The sequence below is a fragment of the Anabrus simplex genome, chromosome 6, assembly GCF_040414725.1.
Source record: "Anabrus simplex isolate iqAnaSimp1 chromosome 6, ASM4041472v1, whole genome shotgun sequence".
Classification (NCBI taxonomy): domain Eukaryota; kingdom Metazoa; phylum Arthropoda; class Insecta; order Orthoptera; family Tettigoniidae; genus Anabrus; species Anabrus simplex.
Window position 1 is genome coordinate 91,873,975 of NC_090270.1, and position 21,891 is coordinate 91,895,865.

The 21,891-nt window shown below is 41.5% G+C and overlaps 1 long non-coding RNA gene across 1 annotated transcript in view; it reads left to right on the top strand.

Moving 5' to 3' along the window:
* The first annotated feature begins 1,332 nt into the window (after window positions 1–1,332).
* Window positions 1,333–21,891, top strand: part of LOC137501197 (uncharacterized) — a 50,116-nt gene continuing 29,557 nt past the window's right edge. The window contains exon 1 of the long non-coding RNA XR_011018401.1: window positions 1,333–1,556. This is a non-coding gene — a long non-coding RNA (uncharacterized lncRNA). The remainder of the gene's footprint in view (window positions 1,557–21,891) is intronic.

The following is a 21,891-nucleotide window of genomic DNA, read 5'->3' on the forward strand; positions in this document are numbered from 1 at the left end:
CAGTGGTGTCGCTACCGGCTCTCTAGTCGGCCAGTGTCTTGTAAAGGTGCGGTATCCAACTGATGAGCCCATGCCGCACTCTGGGCGAAACACTGGTAATTTATGACGATTGAGTTTCCTGAATTTTAATCTTCTGAGTATAGTTCTAACTTGTTGTATTATTGGTTTCACATTTGATAGATAGTTCTTTTAGGCGCTCATTTTGAACAGTACCTGGTACAATTATCAAAATTATTAACGGAAATACGCACAAAAATTCGTTCGTCCTACCTAACTGATTTGTATAGCGCTACAGCAATAGTGGAAACTGTACATGTGTTGTGAGGAATGGTAGCATATACATATATATTTGCCAAGGTCATGAACACTGAGGTATGTTTCACCCGCTTGCCACAGGCATTCGTCTACTGGCAGTCTCTTTAGTGTATTAGTTTCTTGGTGTGTAGTCAAACAGTAAATATTTTTTAAATTGTATAAACACGGCGTACCTCTATTTAATAGTAATGCATGTGAAATTATTGTTCCTTTGGTGAAAGTTTTATTGTATAGTACTGAATCAAAATTTCAAAAAACTATTATTAGCGCACTATTGGTTAACTCTTATCCTTTACCTCTCTTTCCAAATTCACTCAGAGGGCTTCAAAAAACCATTTTGTAGCCTTTTTTCTTCCCAGTTTTGATGTGCATCCCCCTTCCCCCTTCGTACGCTATATATCCACAATTTTGGGTAAATTTGCTGTCTGTACAATCTCTCCCCACCCCCGCACTTCTAAATTTCAATCGCTGCTACTGGCATGGAATGACATCAGTAGAAGAATAGATTTGAGTTGTGTCTCAAAGTAGGAAAGATCACAATATGAAGATAAATTTGGTGTTCAATAGGACAAATTGGGGCAAATATTCGTTTATAGGAAGGGGAGTTATCGATTTGAATAACTTACCAAGGGAGATGTTCAATAAATTTCTCATTTCTTTGCCCTAAATGCAGGTTAGTAGTGATTGATTGATCGATTGATTGATTGATTGATTGATTGATTGATTGATTGATTGATTGATTGATTGATTGATTGATTGATTGATTGATTGATTGATTGATTGATTATCGCTGATGAACCTAAACGGTAGAAAATCTACGCTTCTTTTAGTACAGGTTTTCCCTGTTTAGGAGCGACAGTGGCATTTGATTTCGCCATTGAATATATCCGGCGTATTCATCCACGGCGGATTGGATGCGTCGCTCTAGCTAGCGCAGCGAGAGATCCAGTCGGCCGTGATTCATCAATGTTTGTAAACAAAAACAAATATTCTTCCTGAAAATGGCAGCGCCGGTAAACAGTGGATTGACTCCTGTTGATATTATGCGTGAATTATACGCTGATAATTTATTAGATGATGCCAGTGATTGTGAGGAGAGTGAAGGCGAATTGTCTAATGATAATTCTAGTTCTCGTGTCGTGCATTTATGTGGAAATGATGCTGTGAATGACAAGTTTATTAACCCATGCGAGGAGTGAGGACAACAACCTGTTGCTTCAGATAGTGAAGATGATCTAGATGTAAGTACTGTCTATAGTATTCTCCCTGTTTCTGGAAGAGTGGTCTAAATAAGATATTATACAGGTTTTGAAACCTCTCTCGGGGACGCCTGGTGTTAAAAAATTTTGCCGAGTGAACCTAAAAATATAGGTTGTGTTGTCAATTCGTTTATTGGTGATGATTTGTTGAAGTGTATGGTAGAATGAACTGAAATATAAAATCTCACCAGAACCTTAAAGTGGATAGATATAACTGTGAATGAATTCAAAAAGTTCTTGGGACTGTTACTTTTAATGGGACAAGTATTAATAGGCCCTACGTAAAAACTATGTTAATGATTATTGGACCACAGATCCCCTGACTGAGACACCAATACTTTCTAAGACAATGAGTAGAAATATATGTAGGCTAATATGTCAAGCATGGAATTTTAGTAACAATGAAGAGCTACTAGAAAATTCCAGTATATTATACAAAATCAAGTATGTTCTAAAATTTCAGACCGTTTATAAACCAAAGCAGCAGCTGTCACTTGAGTGTATGGTTTCTTAGAGCGGGCGACTTTCCTTTCGGCCATATAATCCAACAAAACTGGTAAAATATGGCCTTCTTGTCCGAATGTTGTGTGAATCAGTCACTGAGTATATTTGCAACTTTGAAATATATTCCTGGCAAGGGAAAAATTTGGATGATACTATATTGTCCGTGATGGGAACAAGTCTCAATTTGTGGTATCATGTATATATAGCATCCATACTGTTGAGGTACTCCTAAAGCATGGTACTAGAGTATGTGGAATAATTAGTTTGAATAGGGCCGAGCTCGATAGCTGCAGTCGCTTAAGTGTGGCCAGTATCCAGTATTCGGGAGATAGTGGGTTCGGACCCCACTGTTGGCAGCTTGGACGATGGTTTTCCGTGGTTTCCTATTTTCACACCAGGCGAATGCTGGGGTTGTACCTTAATTAAGGCCACAGCCACTTCGTTCCCACTCCTAGCCGTTTCCTATCCCATCGTCGTCATAAGACCTGTCTGTGTCGGTGCAACTTAAAACAACTTCTTTAGAAAAAAAAAAGTTTGAATAGGGGCCTTCCTCAGAGTCTAAAATCTGTAAAACTGAAAAAGGGAGAGATGAAATTTCAGAGAAAGAAGGATGTACTTGTTCAGGTATGGAAGGACATGCAAGATGTGCGAATGATAAGAACAACAATACATTCATTAGCTGTAGTGGAGACTGGTAAAGATGACAGATCTGGAAAACCGATTGATAATCAGGAATCTGTTGTTGATTATAACCAGTTCATGAAGGGAGTGGATCGCGCAGATCAGTACCTCTCTTACTGTCCAATGTTTAGGAAGACAGTGAAGTTGAGAAAGACATCTGTCATGTACCGTCTAAACTGTGCTTTATTTAATTCATTTAGAGTGTTTAGAGGGGTTAATCCACAGGTAAAAATGCTGTATAAAGTGTACCTGCATGCTGTTACTAAGGAATAGTTGAGTGACAGTGCTACCCCACAAACTGACCCTGACATCCAGGAACGACCAACCGGACCTCCAACTAAAAGAGCACCAACGCAAGACCCCTGCTGGCAGACTTTCAGAAGATACCGGTATGAGGAATCATACCATAGACAAAATCATGAGTACAGGCGTGAAGAAAATTCCCCAGAGACCCTGCAGAGTTTGTGCTGTAAAGAAGCTGAGGAGCAAAACACACTTCATCTGCAAGTTCTGTGAAGTGCTACTGCACAGAGGAGCATGTTTCAAGAGGTACCACACCTTGAAGAACTGCTAAAAAGGTTAGTGGAAAAATATGATAAGTTTCGGTGAATTCTGATTCCAGGATTAGGAATTGCAATAATTTGAACGATACCCTGCAACAACTCCATGTTTCTGCCAAAACCTTCCTGCCACAGGGGCCAGTTACACGTCAGATGGACGAGATAGCAATGTGTTCAGAAACCAAATGAACAAGGGAAGCCAACTTTTGAACTTACGAACTTGTGACGGCTAGTGACAAAGCCATTGGTCTGGATCATATGTTAGGTCTGGCTAGTGACAAAACCATTGGTCTGGATTGGTTGGATCCAGCTAGTGACAAAACCATTGGTCTGGATTGATTAGATTGGGCTAGTGACAAAACCATTGGACTGAGATCAAGCAAAGCGGGGTCTGGGGGTGTAAGCCCCCCCAGGTTAGGGCCGCGAAGCAGCTCTTAGGCCTCTGGCATTCTGTACAGTGAGTGCAGCACATTCAAAAATCTGAAGTAATTTATCATGCATGTTAGTGACAAAGCTGTTGATCTGTATTTCGTTACAGATTGCATTTAGTTGTGTTTTTATTGTGCACGGGTTGGTAACGGAATGCATTTCACTCGACTGCTGGGAATGATGTCATATCTGATTGTATCTCAGCCGATGGAAATGCTACAGCGCGCTTGAGCTTTGAATAATGGCGTGTGATAAATTATATTACGTTATGAAAATAAATGTACTTATGGGGGATGGCGGGTGGCACCCTAGCTGTCGCAGTGAACATATCTCTCCTCTACAACAGGGTGTCTACTGATACTGGAAGTACTGGAATTAATATAGGTACTGGAAATACTGGAAATATACTGGAATTTTGAACCATATAGTGGAAAAATTATAAAACATACCAGAAAAAATATTATCATTCTTTATAATCTGGTTCAGGTTTGTGGGTTACTGTAGTCACGTCCTAGTTCATGAACCATGGGCAATGGCTGAGTGGCCTAGTAAGTGGTCCTGAGAGTCGGGATACAAGTTGCTATGGAATGGGAGTGGGCATCTCGGACATATTTTGAGTCATGGCCCTCCTTGTGCCCAGGCGGCTAGGACTATACAATCCACCGGTGGTCCATAACCCGTTAGAGGATAGATCCTCACTTGGACTATGTACAAGTAGGGTAGCATCCTGCTTCATGAATTTACCGAGCTCAGAACATTTTAAGCAAGCCTCGGACTTATGGGAGTAACGGAGTCCCACTCCCATTTGACAGGCGAGGGACTCCTTGGGAACAACTCGACGAACGAAATGGAATTCGATGGGGAGCTATCAATATTAATGGGGCTTATGGAAGAAAGAAAGTAGAACTGGCTGAATCAGCAAAGAGGATGCATCTGGATGTGCTAGGAGTTAGTGATGTTTGGGTAAGGGGAGATAATGAGGAAGAGATAGGAGATTATAAAGTGTACTTGACGGGTGTTAGAAAGGGAAGGGCAGAGTCTGGGGTAGGGCTCTTTATCAGGAATGCCATTGCACGCAATATAGTTTCTGTTAGGCACGTAAATGAGCGAATGATGTGGGTAGATTTGTCAGTTGGAGGAATTAGGACTAGAATTGTGTCCGTGTATTCACCATGTGAGGGTGCAGATAAGGATGAAGTTGACAAGTTTTATGAAGCATTGAGTGACATCGTGGTCAGGGTCAACAGCAAGGATAGAATAGCGCTAATGGGCGATTTCAATGCGAGAGTAGGGAATAGAACTGAAGGATACGAAAGGGTGATTGGTAAATGGGGGGAAGATATGGAAGCTAATGAGAATGGGAAGCGTTTGCTGGACTTCTGTGCTAGTATGGGTTTAGCTGTTACGAATACATTCTTCAAGCATAAGGCTATTCACCGCTACACGTGGGAGGCTAGGGGTACCAGATGCATAATAGACTATATCTTAACCGACTTCGAATTCAGGAAATCTGTTAGGAATGTACGAGTTTTCCAGGGATTTTTCGATGATACAGACCACTATCTGATCTGTAGTGAACTAAGTATCTCTAGGCCTAGGGTAGAGAAAGTTAAATCTGTCTGCAAACGAATAAGGGTAGAAAATCTTCAGGACGATGAAATTAGACAGAAGTACATGGATATGATTAGTGAGAAGTTTCGAACAGTAGACAGGAAGCAGGTTCAGGATATAGAAAGTGAATGGGTGGCATACAGGGATGCTGTAGTAGAAACGGCAAGGGAATGCCTAGGAACAACTGTGTGTAAAGATGGGAAAAGGCGAACAGCTTGGTGGAATGATGAAGTTAGAGCAGCTTGTAAACGTAAAAAGAAGGCTTATCAGAAATGGCTCCAAACAAGGGCCGAGGCAGACAGGGATTTGTATGTAGATGAAAGAAACAGAGCGAAACAAATAGTTGTTGAATCCAAAAAGAAGTCATGGGAAGATTTTGGTAACAACCTGGAAAGGCTAGGTCAAGCAGCAAGGAAACCTTTCTGGACAGTAATAAAGAATCTTAGGAAGGGAGGGAAAAAGGAAATGAACAGTGTTTTCAGTAATTCAGGTGAACTTATAATAGATCCCAGGGAATCACTGGAGAGGTGGAGGGAATATTTTGAACATCTTCTCAATGTAAAAGGAAATCATCCTGGTGGTGTTGTGAACAGCCAAGCTCATGGGGAGGAGGAAAATGATGTTGGTGAAATTATGCTTGAGGAAGTGGAAAGGATGGTAAATAAACTGCATTGTCATAAGGCAGCAGGATTAGATGAAATTAGACCTGAAATGGTGAAGTGTGGTGGGAAGGCAGGGATGACATGGCTTCATAGAGTAGTAAAATTAGCATGGAGTGTTGGTAAGGTACCTTCAGATTGGGCAAAAGCAGTAAATGCACCTATGTATAAGCAAGGGAACAGGAAGGATTGCAACAACTGTCGAGGTATCTCATTGATTAGTATACCAGGCAAAGTATTCACTGGCATCTTGGAAGGGAGGGTGCGATCAGTCGTTGAGAGGAAACTGGATGAAAACCAGTGTGGTTTCAGACCACAGAGAGGCTGTCAGGATCAGATTTTCAGTATGCGCCTGGCAATTGAAAAATGCTGCGTGAGGAATAGGCAGTTGTGTTTATGTTTTGTAGAGCTAGAGAAAGCTTATGACAGGGTACCGAGGGAAAAGATGTTCGCCGTACTGGGGGACTATGGAATTAAAGGCAGATTATTAAAAGCAATCGAAGGCATTTATGTTGACAATTGGGCTTCAGTGAGAATTGATGGTAGAATGAGTTCTTGGTTCAGGGTACTTACAGGGGTTAGACAAGGCTGTAATCTTTCACCTTTGCTGTTCGTAGTTTACATGGATCATCTGCTGAAAGGTATAAAATGGCAGGGAGGGATTCAATTAGGTGGAAATGTAGTAAGCAGTCTGGCCTATGCTGACGATTTGGTCCTAATGGCAGATTGTGCCGAAAGCCTACAGTCTAATATCTCGGAACTAGAAAATAGGTGCAATGAGTATGCTATGAAAATTAGCCTCTTGAAGACTAAATTGATGTCAGTAGGTAAGAAATTCAACAGAATTGAATGTTAGGTGGGTGATACAAAGCTAGAACAGGTCGATAATTTCAAGTATTTAGTTTGTGTGTTCTCCCAGGATGGTAATATAGTAAGTGAGATTGAATCAAGGTGTCGTAAAGCTAATGCAGTGAGCTCACAGTTAGGATTAACAGTATTCTGTAAGAAGGAAGTCAGCTCCCAGACGAAACTATCTTTACATCGGTCTGTTTTCAGACCAACTTTGCTTTACGGGAGCGAAAGCTGGGTGGACTCAGGATATCTTATTCATAAGTTAGAAGTAACAGACATGAAAGTAGCAAGAATGATTGCTGGTACAAACAGGTGGGAACAATGGCAGGAGGGTACTCAGAATGAGGAGACAAAGGCCAATTTAGGAATGAACTCGATGGATGAAGCTGTACGCATAAACTGGCTTCGGTGGTGGGGTCATGTGAGACGAATGGAGGAGGATAGGTTACCTAGGAGAATAATGGACTCTGCTATGGAGGGTAAGAGAAGTATAGGTAGACCAAGACGACGATGGCTAGACTCGGTTTCTAACGATTTAAAGATAAGAGGTATAGAACTAAATGGGGCCACAGCACTAGTTGCAAATCGAGGATTGTGGCAACGTTTAGTAAATTCACAGAGGCTTGCAGACTGAACGCTGTAAGGCATAACAGTCTATAATTATAATGTATGTATGTATGTTTATAATCTAGGCCCTACCCTGGATATTTACACTCCATAAATCCAGGTAATAAGAGTAATTGTTTAGGTTGGCATTATAACTTAAAATGATTTTATTGAAAAGTAATACTTAGTAGTAGTAGTAGTAGTAGTAGTAGTAGTAGTAGTAGTAGTAGTAGTAGTAGTAGTTACCTAGTAGTAAGAGTACAGTTACTAGATACATAGATAGATAGATAGATAGATAGATGGATAAAGAATGGGTGAGCCCTGCCTTCGCAGGTCTGTAGGTCTGTGAAGACCCTTTGTGTCCTTCAAACGGGTTTGCTTAGTCCAGCCCTAGTGCTCCTATAAAGGATACCAGTGTCCGGATGTTGGCATTCCTGATGTCTTCCAGGCTCACGAAATATGAGCCAAGGTATGAATGTCTAGTGCTTGCAAGAGCCTCGCACTGACCCAACACATGCGCGGAGGTCTCTTCCTCCCTACCGCATCTTCTACACATCGGATCCTGACTGATTTTCATGATGTGTAGGTGTCTCTGTAAGGTATTGTGGCCTGTCAACAGTCCAACTACCATTCGCATACTGGTCCTAATCGAATTTATCAGGACCTTTTTATAACTTTGGCTAGGCCCTTTGATAAGTTCACGTGCCTGCCTTGCTATGGTTAACCTGTTCCAAATGTCTAAGTGAGACTGGTTTGTCCACTGGGATATTACCAGTTTCACGCTTCGGAGTGACACTCCCAGGAAGGGCTCTGGTCCTATGAAAGGACCTTTTGAGCCTTGTTTTGCTAGTTTGTCAGCTTCTTCATTTCCACTGATACCTGTGTGCCCAGGGACCCATAATAGGGTAACTGAGCTAAGTTCACACAGCTGATCTAACATCCTTTGGCATTCCCATACCATTTTTGATGTAGTTCTAACTGCACATAGTGCTTTTAACGCTGCATGGCTATCACTGCAAGTGGTGATGCCTCTTCTATGTCCAGGCATGTTCCATATATATACAGCACAAGCCAGTATTGCATATACTTCGACCTGGTAAACAGTAGCATATTTACCCATGGGAAGGGAGAGCCTTGTCTTAGGCCCCCAGACCCCGGCACCTGTGCCCATCTCTGTCCGCGAGCCATCTGTGTACCATGTACAGCCCCTAGACCTGAGACGTGCCCCAGCATCCGCGGCCCACTCCTCCCTTGTGGGTCCCTTGTGGGTATCACCACTGTGAACTTATAATTCAGATTAAAACTAGGCTTCATCAGGTCCCCGATCATCATTGTCGAAAGGCAGGTCTGGTGAAGCCTTGTAAGAAAAGAGGCATGACCTCTATTCGGATTCTTGAAGGACCATCCTCCAAGTGACCAGAGGCGGTAAGCACTCATTCCCTCTATTTCCTTAATATATAAATGTAAGGGGGGAAGACCTAGGATGGCCTCCATTGCACATAATGGTGTAGTATCCAGTGCTCCTGTTATTCCTAAACACGCAAGTCTTTGGACACTGTTTAACTTGGTGGTCACAGTTTTACTCTCCGAACCTGGCCACCAGACTAAAGATGCGAAGGTGATCGTGGACCGTACAATAGAAATATAGAGCCACTGGACCACCTTAGGTCCTAGGCCCCAAGTCTTTCCGACGGCCCTGTGACAGGCCCACATAATCTTGTGAGCTTTATCCACTGTATGGTCTAGGTGTTTCTTCCAACTCAGTCTTGCCTCAAGAATTACCCCTAGGTACTTAACTGAGGTTGTCTTAACCAATTTTTTCCCAAATAGGAAAGGCTCTGACAGTCCGTCTAGCCTCCTCCTACCACGAGCTCCGTCTTGTCGCGATTAACCTACAAGTCCGTGTCGTGGCACCATCTTTCCACCCTACGTAGAGAGCTCTGTACGAGCTCTGAAACCGTACTGGGGAAATTTCCCACCGCCATCAGGCTAATGTCATCTACATAGCCTGGGGCGTAAATTCCTCCAACATTTAACCTAGTAAGTAGTTCATCCACTACCAGACACCATAATTTTGGTGATAATACTCCTCCCTGTGGACACCCCCTGTCTATATTAGCTCTCAACATTACTGTGTTGAGGGTAAACAGAACTTGACGGCCCTACAGTGAGGCCATAATCCATTTTATGAGCATCCTGCTCACTCCTCTTCTCTCTAGACTAAGTTCTATGGAACCCAAAGATGTGTAGTTAAAGGTCCCTTCTATATCTAGGAATACCACCATAGCAAGTTGTTGCTGATCCAAGGCACTCTCCAGCCTAGAAACTACCTGGTGTAGTGCCGTCTCAACCGACTTCCCTGGTTGGTATGCATGTTGATGAGGATGCAGGGGACAGTCTCTTAATACTTTCTTCCTGATATGTCTATCCACCAGTCTTTCCAAAGTCTTACGAAGAAAAGACGTTAGACTAATGGGTCTATAATCCTTAGGTCTAGTGTATGAAGACCTTCCGGGTTTGGGTACATACACTACCTTCGCCTGACGCCACAAGGAGTACACGTACCACATAGTGAGACAGGCTCTAAAAATTCTGACCAGGTATGGTATAGGGACCGCGCCTGCTTTCTGAAGAAGTGCTGGGAAGATCCCATCCATTCCTGAGCTTTTATAAGGGGCAAAAGATTCTAATGCCCACTTCACCCTTCTTGGGGTAACAATCTCTGCGGCTTCCTTCCAGCCACTTCTATCGGGTCTGAAGGATCTGCTCGATTCTACTTCACTATTCGTGACTGCTGAACCTGGAAAGTGGCATCAAGCAATAAGTTCATGGTCTCCCTCTCTGTGGATGTATATCCACCCGAAGGTGACTCCTATGAGCCCAGCCTTGCCCTTCCATCCAAGGTTAGAATTTTATGAAGCCTTGTCGCTTCGTGTTGACTTTCGATGGAGTCACAAAACTGTCTCCAAGATTTCTTAGAAGCCTTTTTGACTTCTGACTTGTACTTTCTTTGTGATTCTTTATAATAATCTAGACTTGCTTGATCCTGAAGTTCCCTGTATTTATTCCAGAGCCTTCGTGTGTTTCTCCTCAGGTGTTCAAGATAACTGTTCCACTTGAAGCTTCCTGTTACTCTTTTTGCCTTAACGACTGGGCAGTTTAATTCATAAGAGGTAACCAGTGTCTGTGTGAGAAAGCTCACACTGAGCTCCAGCCTCTTTGTTCTTAATTATATTTGAGGGTCCTCCTTCCAGTCCCCCCCTCACGTCCTCCCTAAAAGACGTCCAATTGGTTCGTCTAGGGTTTCTATGAGATGGGATCTCGAAGGAGCCCTGTATATGAAACACAATGTGTCTATGATCTGACAAGGAAGGCTCCAAAGTAACTTTCCAGTCTTTAAATTCCTGTATGATTCCCATGGAACCCAGGGTAAGATCTATGATCCCCTCACTCCTGTTATTGATGAAGGTAGGGGTATCACCTATATTCATGATCTCAAGATCAGTTGTACATAGAAATTCTATGAAATGCTCTCCGCTTCGGTTTGTGTGTTTATTTCCCCAAATGCTGTGATGAGCATTAGCGTCACATCCTACTATGAGGTTAAGTCCTTGTTTCCTACAGTATATCACCAGTCTCTTGAATTCCTCCGGCGGGGGTGGAGATTCAAAGTCTCCTGGGAAATTATGCAGAACAGACAACCAGGTCTCTTGGCTGTCCGCCCTCTTCATATCTCACTAGAACTGCTACAAGGTCTTTAGTAATGAAGCCCGGTATAGCCCAGGCGTTATGATCCTTAACTAGTATACATGCTCTAGGCTTCTCCTCCGTTACTCCACTGAATAGAGTGAAGCCTGCCCATTTTAGTCCCATGATATGCCCCTGTCTATGCCAGAGTTTTTGTATCAGGGCGACCGAAGACCTGCCTTTCTGGATACTTCTAGTAAGTACCCTAGAGGCCGCTATACAATGTTGTATGTTTGCTTGTATGAAAGTAATCATTCCTTACTTTCATGCAATACTTTACCTTATGCGGTCTCCGGAACGTGCAGCTCCATCTCCCGCGATGAATCCTGAGTCTTGGCTGGCCCCACTTCCTGTCCAGGCTCCCACTCTTTGCCCCTGCTGGTCTCAGTGTTGTCTGTGGTGGGGATGGTCCTCTGCTTGTCGCGTTTGCCCTCCACCAAGGTGAAGGTAGCAACATGCACCCCGCAGAAGATCTTCCCCACCACTTTTTCTACATCTCTGGAGTCCATGCTGACCACAAGTCGGACACCTCTCTTCTCCTCCTTGCGGTCGTAGACCCTCCAGCTGTTGGGATTTAAGCCATGGTTCTGGCGTGCCATTTTTCCCAAAAGGACGTTATTGTCCTTTGGTTGTCCTGGTATCCAGACCATGACTCTCTTATAGGAAAGGAGTTTATCCATGCCCACAATTGTGAGCCTGGCTCCTTCCCACGGTTGTATACCTGTAACAAGACTAGAAAGCCATGCTACAGTCTCATCATTCTCTGCGATAATGATGGCCGCACATCTCGACAGATAGCAGTCCAGGAACTGAGGCTTAATGGGCCCCTGCTCGGAAAGCTCATCTATCAGATTGGTGATAGCCTCCTCCACAGATTCCACCTGTTTCTCAGTTAGCTGCTGGTCAGGATATCCTACAGGCACTATGGCCATCCTGATCCCAGCTTTAGCTATCCTGGCATACTCCACCTTGGGAATTTTGTGGGCCTGCCGATCTTCTTCTGGGGTTGCCCTCGACAGAAGTCATTTCACCACTGGCGTCTTGGTGGGTGGAGTCCTCTGTGCCCTAGAAGCAGAGCCCTTTTCAGGGTCCTGCCTCTTGTGGCCATTGGATCCCCCCACAATCGTCGCTGTCGTGGCAGTAGAATGCCTCTCAGCTCCAGGAGTTAGGCCCTCTTTGGCCTGCTCCCGGGCCTTTAAAGCCTTCTTATACCTCCTCTTCTCAGCGCCGGAGTGCTGTTTCTTCTTTTTCTTCTGGACTAGCAGATTGCCCACCTCTAGAGTGAGCTCTCTTACTGTCGAGGTCGTACTATCCGAGGGTATCTCCGAAGAGTCCCCATCGGTTGTTGCTGAACTGGTGGTCTCTCGGAGGCCCCAGAGGAGCTCTCCGGTTTTTGGGTAGCTATGGTACTCATTTAGGTCCCACGAGTAGCTAGGGAAATATAATGTCCGCCCAGGCAGAGCCCCGCATACCCGGGTAAGGCTACCTACTTCAAGAGGGCGCCAAGTATCTCGAAGGCTCCGTTCAAGACACATCTCCCATGTGCCATGCACCCCATCGGCACGGGTCGCGTTACACTGTAGGGTTGGGTGGTGCTTTAGCTTCCTCCTCCTTGTATACCGAATGGTTACCTAATAGGGCTCCATTCGGCATCGCAAGAAAGGAGCTACTAGTCCCCCTCACCACGCAGAGGATCTTCAATTGAAGAGGGTAACCAAGGTTAACCCCCTATAATTGTAGAAGCACACACGAGGGGGCTCTTGTACAGTTACTAGAATAATAACTTGTGATTTTCTCTAATAACCCGGTGTCAGGACGTGATGCCCTCATTGCACAACTCTCTTGATGTTATAGACAGTCACTAACTTCCCCTTTTCTATTAATACTGTTTTCAGTTTCCGTTTCCTTTTCCTTCATTCTTCTTTTTTCATTGCTTTAAGTATAATAACAATGGATGCATTATATTCTATACTTCAAGTAGCCTATATAATTCATCCATTGTTATTTATTTACTTACATTGGTGTTGCATTTTTTTTCAGAGACAATGAGTAAAATAAGAGGAAAGACTTCCTTCAAAGATGACTGGTTGGACAAAACAATAAATTAAGATTGGAATTGGCTTCGGAGAGTGGAAAGTGATAACTATAAAGGGTGTAGGACTAGTTTTGAAATTAGCAACATGGGGGTATCTTCAGTTCGATCTCATGCCAAAGGCAAAAGGCACATCGAAAGGGTAAACGCTTCAAGTTCTAGCAAAAAACTGTTTCACATGATACCTGCCAAGGAAGCAACTACAGACTCTGTTCCTGTGAATGCTGTTCCATCAACTACAAACTCTGTTCCAGTGAAAGCTGAAGTTTGTGAAGTGCTAACTTCAGTTAATGATAAGCATACTTGTGTTTTGCCTAGAAGCACTCTTACCAATTTTATCATCAAGGATGAAGTTATTACTGCAGAAATATTGTGAGCTACTATTCAAGTTGTGACCCATTCTTCTGCTAGAAGTTTTGACATTTGTAGTGATTTAAAAAAAATCATGTTTCCTGACAGGGAAATTGTGAACAAGCTCAAGTTGCACAAGGATAAACTTGGATACTTAGTCGCATATAGACTGGGTCCATACTTTTAAAAAGAATTGACAAACTTGGTTAAAGAGTGTCCTGGCTTTTTGTATTTCTTTTGATCAAAGTTTAAATTCTGTTGCTCAGAAGGGTCAAATGTATATCACTGTTAGATTTTGGAATGGAAACTTAGTTCAAACAAGATATCTTACATCCGCATTCTTAGGGCATGCTACTGCTGATGACATTTTTTGCAAAACTTGAAAGACACTAGAATCATTTAAGATTAAAACAGGGGTCAGACAGGGTGATGAGCTTTCTCCCCTTCTATTCAATCATGTTCTTGACAAGTTCATTAGAGAGTGGCACAAGAAAATGCAAGGAATAGGTGGTATACGAATGGGATAAGAGAATAGAGGGATTTTAGTCGACTGCCTAGCCTTTGCGGATGACATTGTGATTCTGTCATAGTCAATAGAGGAGGCACGGAACCAGATTGCCCAGCTCCAGGAACAAGCAAGTAAGGCAGGCTTACGGATCTCCTTCGAGAAGACACAGTACATGACCAACATCAAAACAGCACCCAGAGGAATGACAGTGGAGGGAAAGAAAGAAAGGTCAGGCCAAATGTAAACATGAAGTTTTTGAAAGATATAAAGAAGTACAGTAAAACCTCATTAATTCGAAGTCATTGCGGCGGGAAAAATCGGACTTTGAATGACGTGATTTCAAATTAACCGCCAACTTGTAATTCATAAATACCAACCCTTGCCGCATCACAAAATATTCTATGACCCGTTACTGCATATAATTAACCTTGATTTACAGTTTAAACCTTTCAAATGCCTTGGTAAAAACTATTTCCAAAATGTACCTATCCAACAAGATGTATTTACAGTGTTCAAATAAGGCACTTGGATAACGTAATAACAAACACAACCTCATGCAAAGCAAGAGAGGGAAAAGAAAAAGCATGATTCAAATACAAGGAGAAATCTATGCTGGCTCGCCTGTGCAAATGCTTTATTTTTGGATTACTGTACTGTTTGCATTTTTTAGATGATTTGTACTTGCACGGAAAGTGCCCAATGCCCTTAAAACATTGTGGCTTATTGATGTTTCCTATGACGAGTTAAGAAAGTCTCTCGCTTCCGTGTGCATTGCAACACAGTACAATGACTCCCACCCTTGCACGGTTTTCCCAATTGGCGCTTCTCTCCTTTAAAACCGTAAGTCTATTTGGGTTCAGCATTAAAAAAATGCTGTTTCATCGGCATTGACAATATTGTTCGGTGCGTATGAATTGATTATATGAGCCACACATTTTTGCCGTTTGTCGGCATCGCCAGTGTTCGTGGATACTGTTTTTCCACACACTGCCTGCTATGTGATATTGTGGCGTTCCTTAAAATGCTGAATACAAAAGAATTACGATTTCACTCAGATATGAAGCACACTGTAGACACACTGAAGTGAGTGAAAGTGCGGAAAGCGACTTGTGCACGTTCCTGAAGACGAGTTCTATCCTGACGCGGATAAATTTTGAATTTAAGTTACTCTATAAAATCCTATTTTTAATAAATATAAAGGCAGTTTTGAATTAAAAGTCTGAATTTCGGTAATGGGACCGATATTGTTCTTTGAATTACAAATTATCCGTATTTTGAATTAAACAATTTGAATAACATGCAAAACCGCTTCTCATGTTTTTGGGATCTAGAGCTTCTTCGAATTAGGCAGGATTTTGAATTATTGAGGTTCTACTGTACTTAGGTGATTCACCTTCAGATCCGGAGCTGTTCGATTTTGGTACCTACTCCCTCCTTGCATACTATTCATGGTGCATATAAAATGGCACACTACTCTGAATGGAACATTCACAGAATTTTGCGCTCTCTATGTTACTTCTTCAAGGACTTTCCAATAGACGTATAGATTACAAACGTATAACAGGATCACATCTTTTTCCTCTGAAGTTCTGCTCTATCAGATAGGTCGAAAACTCAAAATTTATTGAAAGAGCTGTGGAAATGCTGCCACATGTTAAGAAGTATATTGATGCTTTTGAGGAAAACCTCCTGCATCAGAAAACTTTGGAATTATACATTTTTTTTGTAAGAAATGATCTGCTCCCAGCACAGTTGGGATTCATGCATTCTGTTTCCCTTGAACTAGAACAGTATCTCTCCGATTATCAGAGTAATGATCCTCTTTTGCTTTTTATGTTCTCTGATCTGAGTACTATGCTTGAACACCTGTTGGGAAGAATTGTAAAGAACCAGGTTTTAGAGTCAGCAAATACTTTTTAGTAAGAAAGTTCTCTCGATTGATTTGAAGAAAACAAAAAAACTCAAGCCCTTCCATGCTGCTGACATTGGATTTGCAGCCTCAGCAGCTTTAAAAGATAAGGGAATAAAAGATGTACAAGTTCTTACGTTGTAACTGCTGCATTAGAAGTTCTCGTTGAGACAAAACAAGCTGAAAGCTGATATTGCAAAACGAGACTACTTAGATTTCTCATCAAAGGAAAATGTCGTGTGTATCTCAAGAAGTTTGATCCCAAAACCGATTGATTAATTGGACGATTTTCTTAGCACTGCCTATTTTCAACATTGTTTCAAAAGAACATTTCACTCAAAAAGTACTTGTTTTGTTTCATGGCAACGCTACTGTAGAAAGAGGTTTTTCAATAAACAAAGAATGCCTAGTAGAGAATCTTCATGAAAATAGCTTGATTGCACAGTGTCTGGTGTATGATGCAGTATCTGCAGCTGGTGGAGTATTAGCGGTCAGTGTTTCAAAAAAGATGATCCGTGCAGCCAAAAATGCATCAACATTGGAAAATGAAACTTTAGAAAAGTATAAAAAGAGTACAGATAACATTGCAGCCGAAGATATGAAACATATAGAATTGAAGAAACGATGTATTATGCAGAGTTTTAAGGAAGAGACAGAAGAACTGGAGAAAGAGGTGAAAAGACTGAAAAAAATACTATGGTAAGAGAGAGTGTGGTGGTGTGGGTTTTTTTTTTTTTTTGTATAAGTTATAGTCATTGAATGAAAACCTACAACCTGTTTTCCAGTCAATGACCCGGTCAGGAATGGGATGAATGAAGCCCCCAACTTGCGGCGAGGATAGAAATTGTGCCGGCTGCCGAGGCCTGTCACACTCCTCTTGGGCAATGATTAATGACTGACAGATGAAATGAAATGATAGTGGAGAGTGTTGCTGGAATAAAAGATGACAGGGAAAACCAGAGTACCCGGAGAGAAACCTGTCCCGCTTCCGCTTTGTCCAGCACAAATCTCACTTGGAGTGACCAGGATTTGAACCACGGTATCCAGCGGTGAGAGGCCAGCGTGCTGTTGCCTAAGCCAGAAGGCTCTACAAGCTATAGTCATTGTGATTTGATAATTAAATACATATAATAATTCACAAATTTGTTATAAAATGTATAAACTATACAGTGTAGCACACGATTTTTGTAAGCAAAGCAAAATCATCTCCGTGCAGGCCATGAAGGCCCTTGGAATGGCTCCCACTATCCGTAACCTCGGCACTTGGTGGGGTAGAGTGGTTAGCTCTACGCCCGGCCGCCTTTGCCCCTAGGAATGAACCTGGTACTCATTTTTTATGTAGGCTGAGTGAACCTCAGGGCCATGTGCACCTCCGGAAGTGGAAATCTCGTTTCTTAAATTTTACGACTTCCTGACGGGGATTCGAACCCACGTCCTTCCAGGTGAACCGAGCACGCCTTTACCACCTCGGCCAGGCAGCCCCTACGACTTTTTGTACATACATATATTATAAAGCATACAAACTACTGCATATAGAGTAACATATTTTATGTTTCTTTTTGTGATGCATATAAAATTTTATTGATTTCATATACAAGGTCTTTATTTATGCTTGGCAAGGACTTTCTCGCTCGACCTTGGCCGCCAGTGATAGTTCAGTTGCCGGCTACCGCGCATGCGTATAGCAGAATACGGTGCTCAAAATCATTATCATGCATTTTATTTACCATGTTTACAGTTTATGCCCAAAATCATTATCATCCATCAACATGCATTTTACTCACCATTTTTATTGTTAATGATGAAAATGTTCCCCACGCGCTGCCAAACATAATTGGCATCTCCTAATGAAGTTTTCGGTTACTCTACCAAGTTCTTCAGCACTGATGGATGCAATTGCAGCTCTTATATTGTCTTTAAGTTCATCTAGTGTGTGAGGGTTGTTCCCATAAACTACATTTTTTAACATTGCCCACAAATAAAAATCACATGCCGTTAAATCTGGGCTACGAGGGGGCCACAGATTTTTACTTATGATCCTCGTACCAAACACGTTTCAGTAAGGAGATAACGACCTTTACGTCTATTTTTATTGTTTACTGAACCTGTTGTACGTTTGAATCTCTAGGGCATTTGTTTTATTGTCCGATTGATAGGAATGGGTCTCCCTGGAAATTTCACTCGAAACTTTTGTCTTGTCCTAGCGTACGATTTTCTGCACTTAATGTAAGTATTGTGCAGACATACACGTTCACGTAACAAATATTTCACATACATTACAGCACTATACACAATCACAATAAAACACTATACAATACGACAAACAGTACGCAGTAGCTTCATTGAACACCCTACTATCTTGGAGATCAGCTCTCAGCAACTGCAGGAAGTGCCGGAAACCACGCGCACCAGCGGCCGGTAGCAGCCTGTCATCGGCGGCGAAGGTCGAGCGAGAAAGTTCTTGCCAAGCATAAAGAATCTGTGTCTTTCTTGTGACTTATAATCTAGAACAAGTTTTTACTTAGAATAAGCCTGGTACAGAATCTGTTCAATAACGGTTTACTTCCACAGAGTGTATTATGTGATACTCTCTCTTTGGCTGTGTTTATTGGATGTATCTGTTAACGGAGTGATCCAAATAGCCAAAAGTGCATTGTCATTTAGAAGCAGTGATGTTAGATACGACTTTTCAAGTATATTTTGTGTGTGTAATATAGCATTGTAAATTGAAAACAAACAGTTATATAGTATGAAGCTATAAATACAATGATTTTTTTCATTATATATAAAACTGACAGTTTGTCAACTTTTTGTCTTGTAATTGTTTTAATAGTCTTAAAAACCATTTTGTATTCATTGGGATTGTAATTTTTTTAAAGCAAGAGTTGTATGAATTTTCTAATTAAAGAGATTTAAAAGTAGTGGGTGGAGTGGTGGGCTGTGAGGGGAGTTGGGAGGCCCAGTAAATTAAAAAAAAAGATTGTATTTAAAAAAATCAAGGTTAACTGAATTTATAAAAAACGAAATGTGCGTTTGTTGACAAAAAATTACAAACCTGTAATCATCAAGTGTGTAATTCTTCCTAAAGAACTTAAAAAAATTCATAGTGTTAGGTACTGGAATGTTGCTTATAGTTATACAGAATATATTGGAAATGTACTGGAATTTTGAAAATAGAACTCAGTAGACACCCTCTACAAGGTATTCCACATAAGATTTGTAACATTTCAAATCCCTTATGATGTTATAAAACTTATGCTGCACATACTGAATTTCTACCCTTGTAGGTATAATGTTCATTGTAGGTATCCACAGGGTTTTCATCTGTATGGGAGATGAGTTATCATTTGATAATAATAAAATTGTCTTATACTGTAAAATATTAAGTATGAGGAACAGACAGTATCAGGTGCTCATTCCATTTTTGAGTGACTGTACAGTTCATTGTAACAAAAGTTGTAGCCTAACGTGTCAGTTTTCTTTGAAAGTGTAATTATAGGAAAATAAAACAATGTCTGTTAACATCGAGCGTGGTAATCAAGCACAAATATTTGGAAAAGCTTTTGCTTGCATTTATAGTGTATGTTGTACTCCAGTCAACATTCCGTTGAAAATGGTGTGAGGAAAGCTTCGTAGTCACATTTGAATGTCAATCCTCCTGTGCCGCACTGAACGTGTGCTCTCGCTTGACCGTGACGTACGCTTGGTACGTATACTGCCTGCATGTACGTTATGCCAGCCTGGTTGCACTGAGCTATTCTCTATGGGCACCCAGCTGAACAACTCTGGTCTAACCAATTGAGACCAGTGGTCTTGTCTCTAGCCAAAACTGTTACAGAGGATATTAGAGGCCTGTGGGCCGCTTGCGTCTCTGACCTGAGACCTTAAACCCGCAGGCCCCCACTACTTGCCCCCAGACCAATGGTCTTGTGATTAGCCAGTAGTCTAACCAATACGGACCAATGATCTTGTCACTAGCATATAATTTAACCAAACCACATCAATGGTCTTGTCACTAGCCACACCCAAGTTGGCAGCCTTGTGTGGTGTGTTGTTACGTTGTGCAATTCGTGCCATGTTGAATGTGTGACTTCCCATAAGTAAAGTTTTACCTGTTTTGTGGTTTTGTTCTAGGTGAGTTATTCTGGTGTAGGATTTGGAATGGTAGGGGAGACTGGTGTACCATGGAACACTTTGAATTTTCTAATTTTTGGTTATAACTTTTTTAATCTCTATAGTCTTATTTAATCCAATACTAGTCCAAAACATGTACCGGTATTATAAGTTATTAAAATGAATAAATAACTTGGATTTTTTTTTTTGCTGTGATCAGACGTTGGCGTTTTTACACTGAATCTCGAACGTCTGATCAATCGGACGTTGGCGGTTAAAGGGTTAAGGGTTTAAAAAATTGTAGCGAGGTGTGAAATGTTCTACAGTACTAGGTGATCATGTACCATGAAACATACCCTCTTGCCCCTTGGAGCATAGGAAATATAGATGGGAAATATCTGTAAATAAATATTTGAAATAAATTTAAAATTTGGAAACCAATTTTTTGTTCTCAGCAATTAGTGCATGTGGACAGACTTTCCTCATAACTTCCTCCACTCAATAGATGTCTTAAGGTTTGTTGAGAAGCTACCAATCTTCCAGATAATGGAAGACTTCAGAAGTGAATAGACAGTTCAATCAAGAGGCCATAGTTTATGAGAGGTATGGGGGAGTGACTATTAGAATGTCTGAATCAGATTGCCATATCGAGAGCTTGCATGCTGAGATGATTTGTTAAGAAGGAGTTCTAAAGTGCGATGAGCCTGGAGTGTCCAGAGTATAAACATTAGGAAATATAGTAGCAAACTGGGATTCAAATTCCTCCAATGTTATTAGTGTTTGCTTGAGTTCATTTTAAGCCTGATAGGCTTAAACCATACTGAGATGAGCTTGTTGTCATCCACCAACAACAGAAATATTTCTCCTTGGTGTCCTGTTGGCCATTTTTGTTCTGCAGTTAACATCTCTTTTGATACGTAATGTTCTGAACACACCCTAATATATTAAAAGTTTATTTAGAATACATGTGGTTGTGAAAATTATATATTCATATAGGAAGGTTTCGTCGTTTGACCACCCAGAGAAGGTAGCAGTACAAATTGACCCAGGTGTCAATGATCTCTTTCAACATTGTCAAAGAACAATACAGTATTTATTTTGTTAAAACTGGTGATCCTGCTTAAACCTTTGAATCTTGAGATTGACATTTCATGAATTCCCTCATTCATTCCTCTCCAGCTATTTCTACCTTATTCCATCACTGAGGGTATGGTCATTCTTATTGCTAGCGTGGGCAAACAAGTTTGCATTCAGGTGCTGTAAACCTTGGTTACTCACCTTAAAAATGAGAATCACCACAATTACCATCTTTCTGCACTTACTTTGGGCACAATTATAGGTAGGGAAGAGTGTTGCACCTTGAGCATAGTACATCTTGGAACATTCTTATTCTGATGTGTTAGTGCAACGTTAAGGCACTACCAAAATAAGTACATTTGTAGATCGGCGGTATTGGGCACTTACCCAAAACACCGGGTATTGTATATGTTAATACAGCTTTGTAATATTGCAGTACTAGATAACTGCAAATTCCCTTCAGATTGAAATTAATTGAAAAGGGGTCTTAATTATGAAATTCCTCAGAACAGTGGACTGGCATCATAGATTCTCATATTTAAGAAAATGCCATATGATGCCAGTTTACATGTCATTTGAGTTGTAGTTAGCGAACAGAAATGTTCCATATCTATGGCT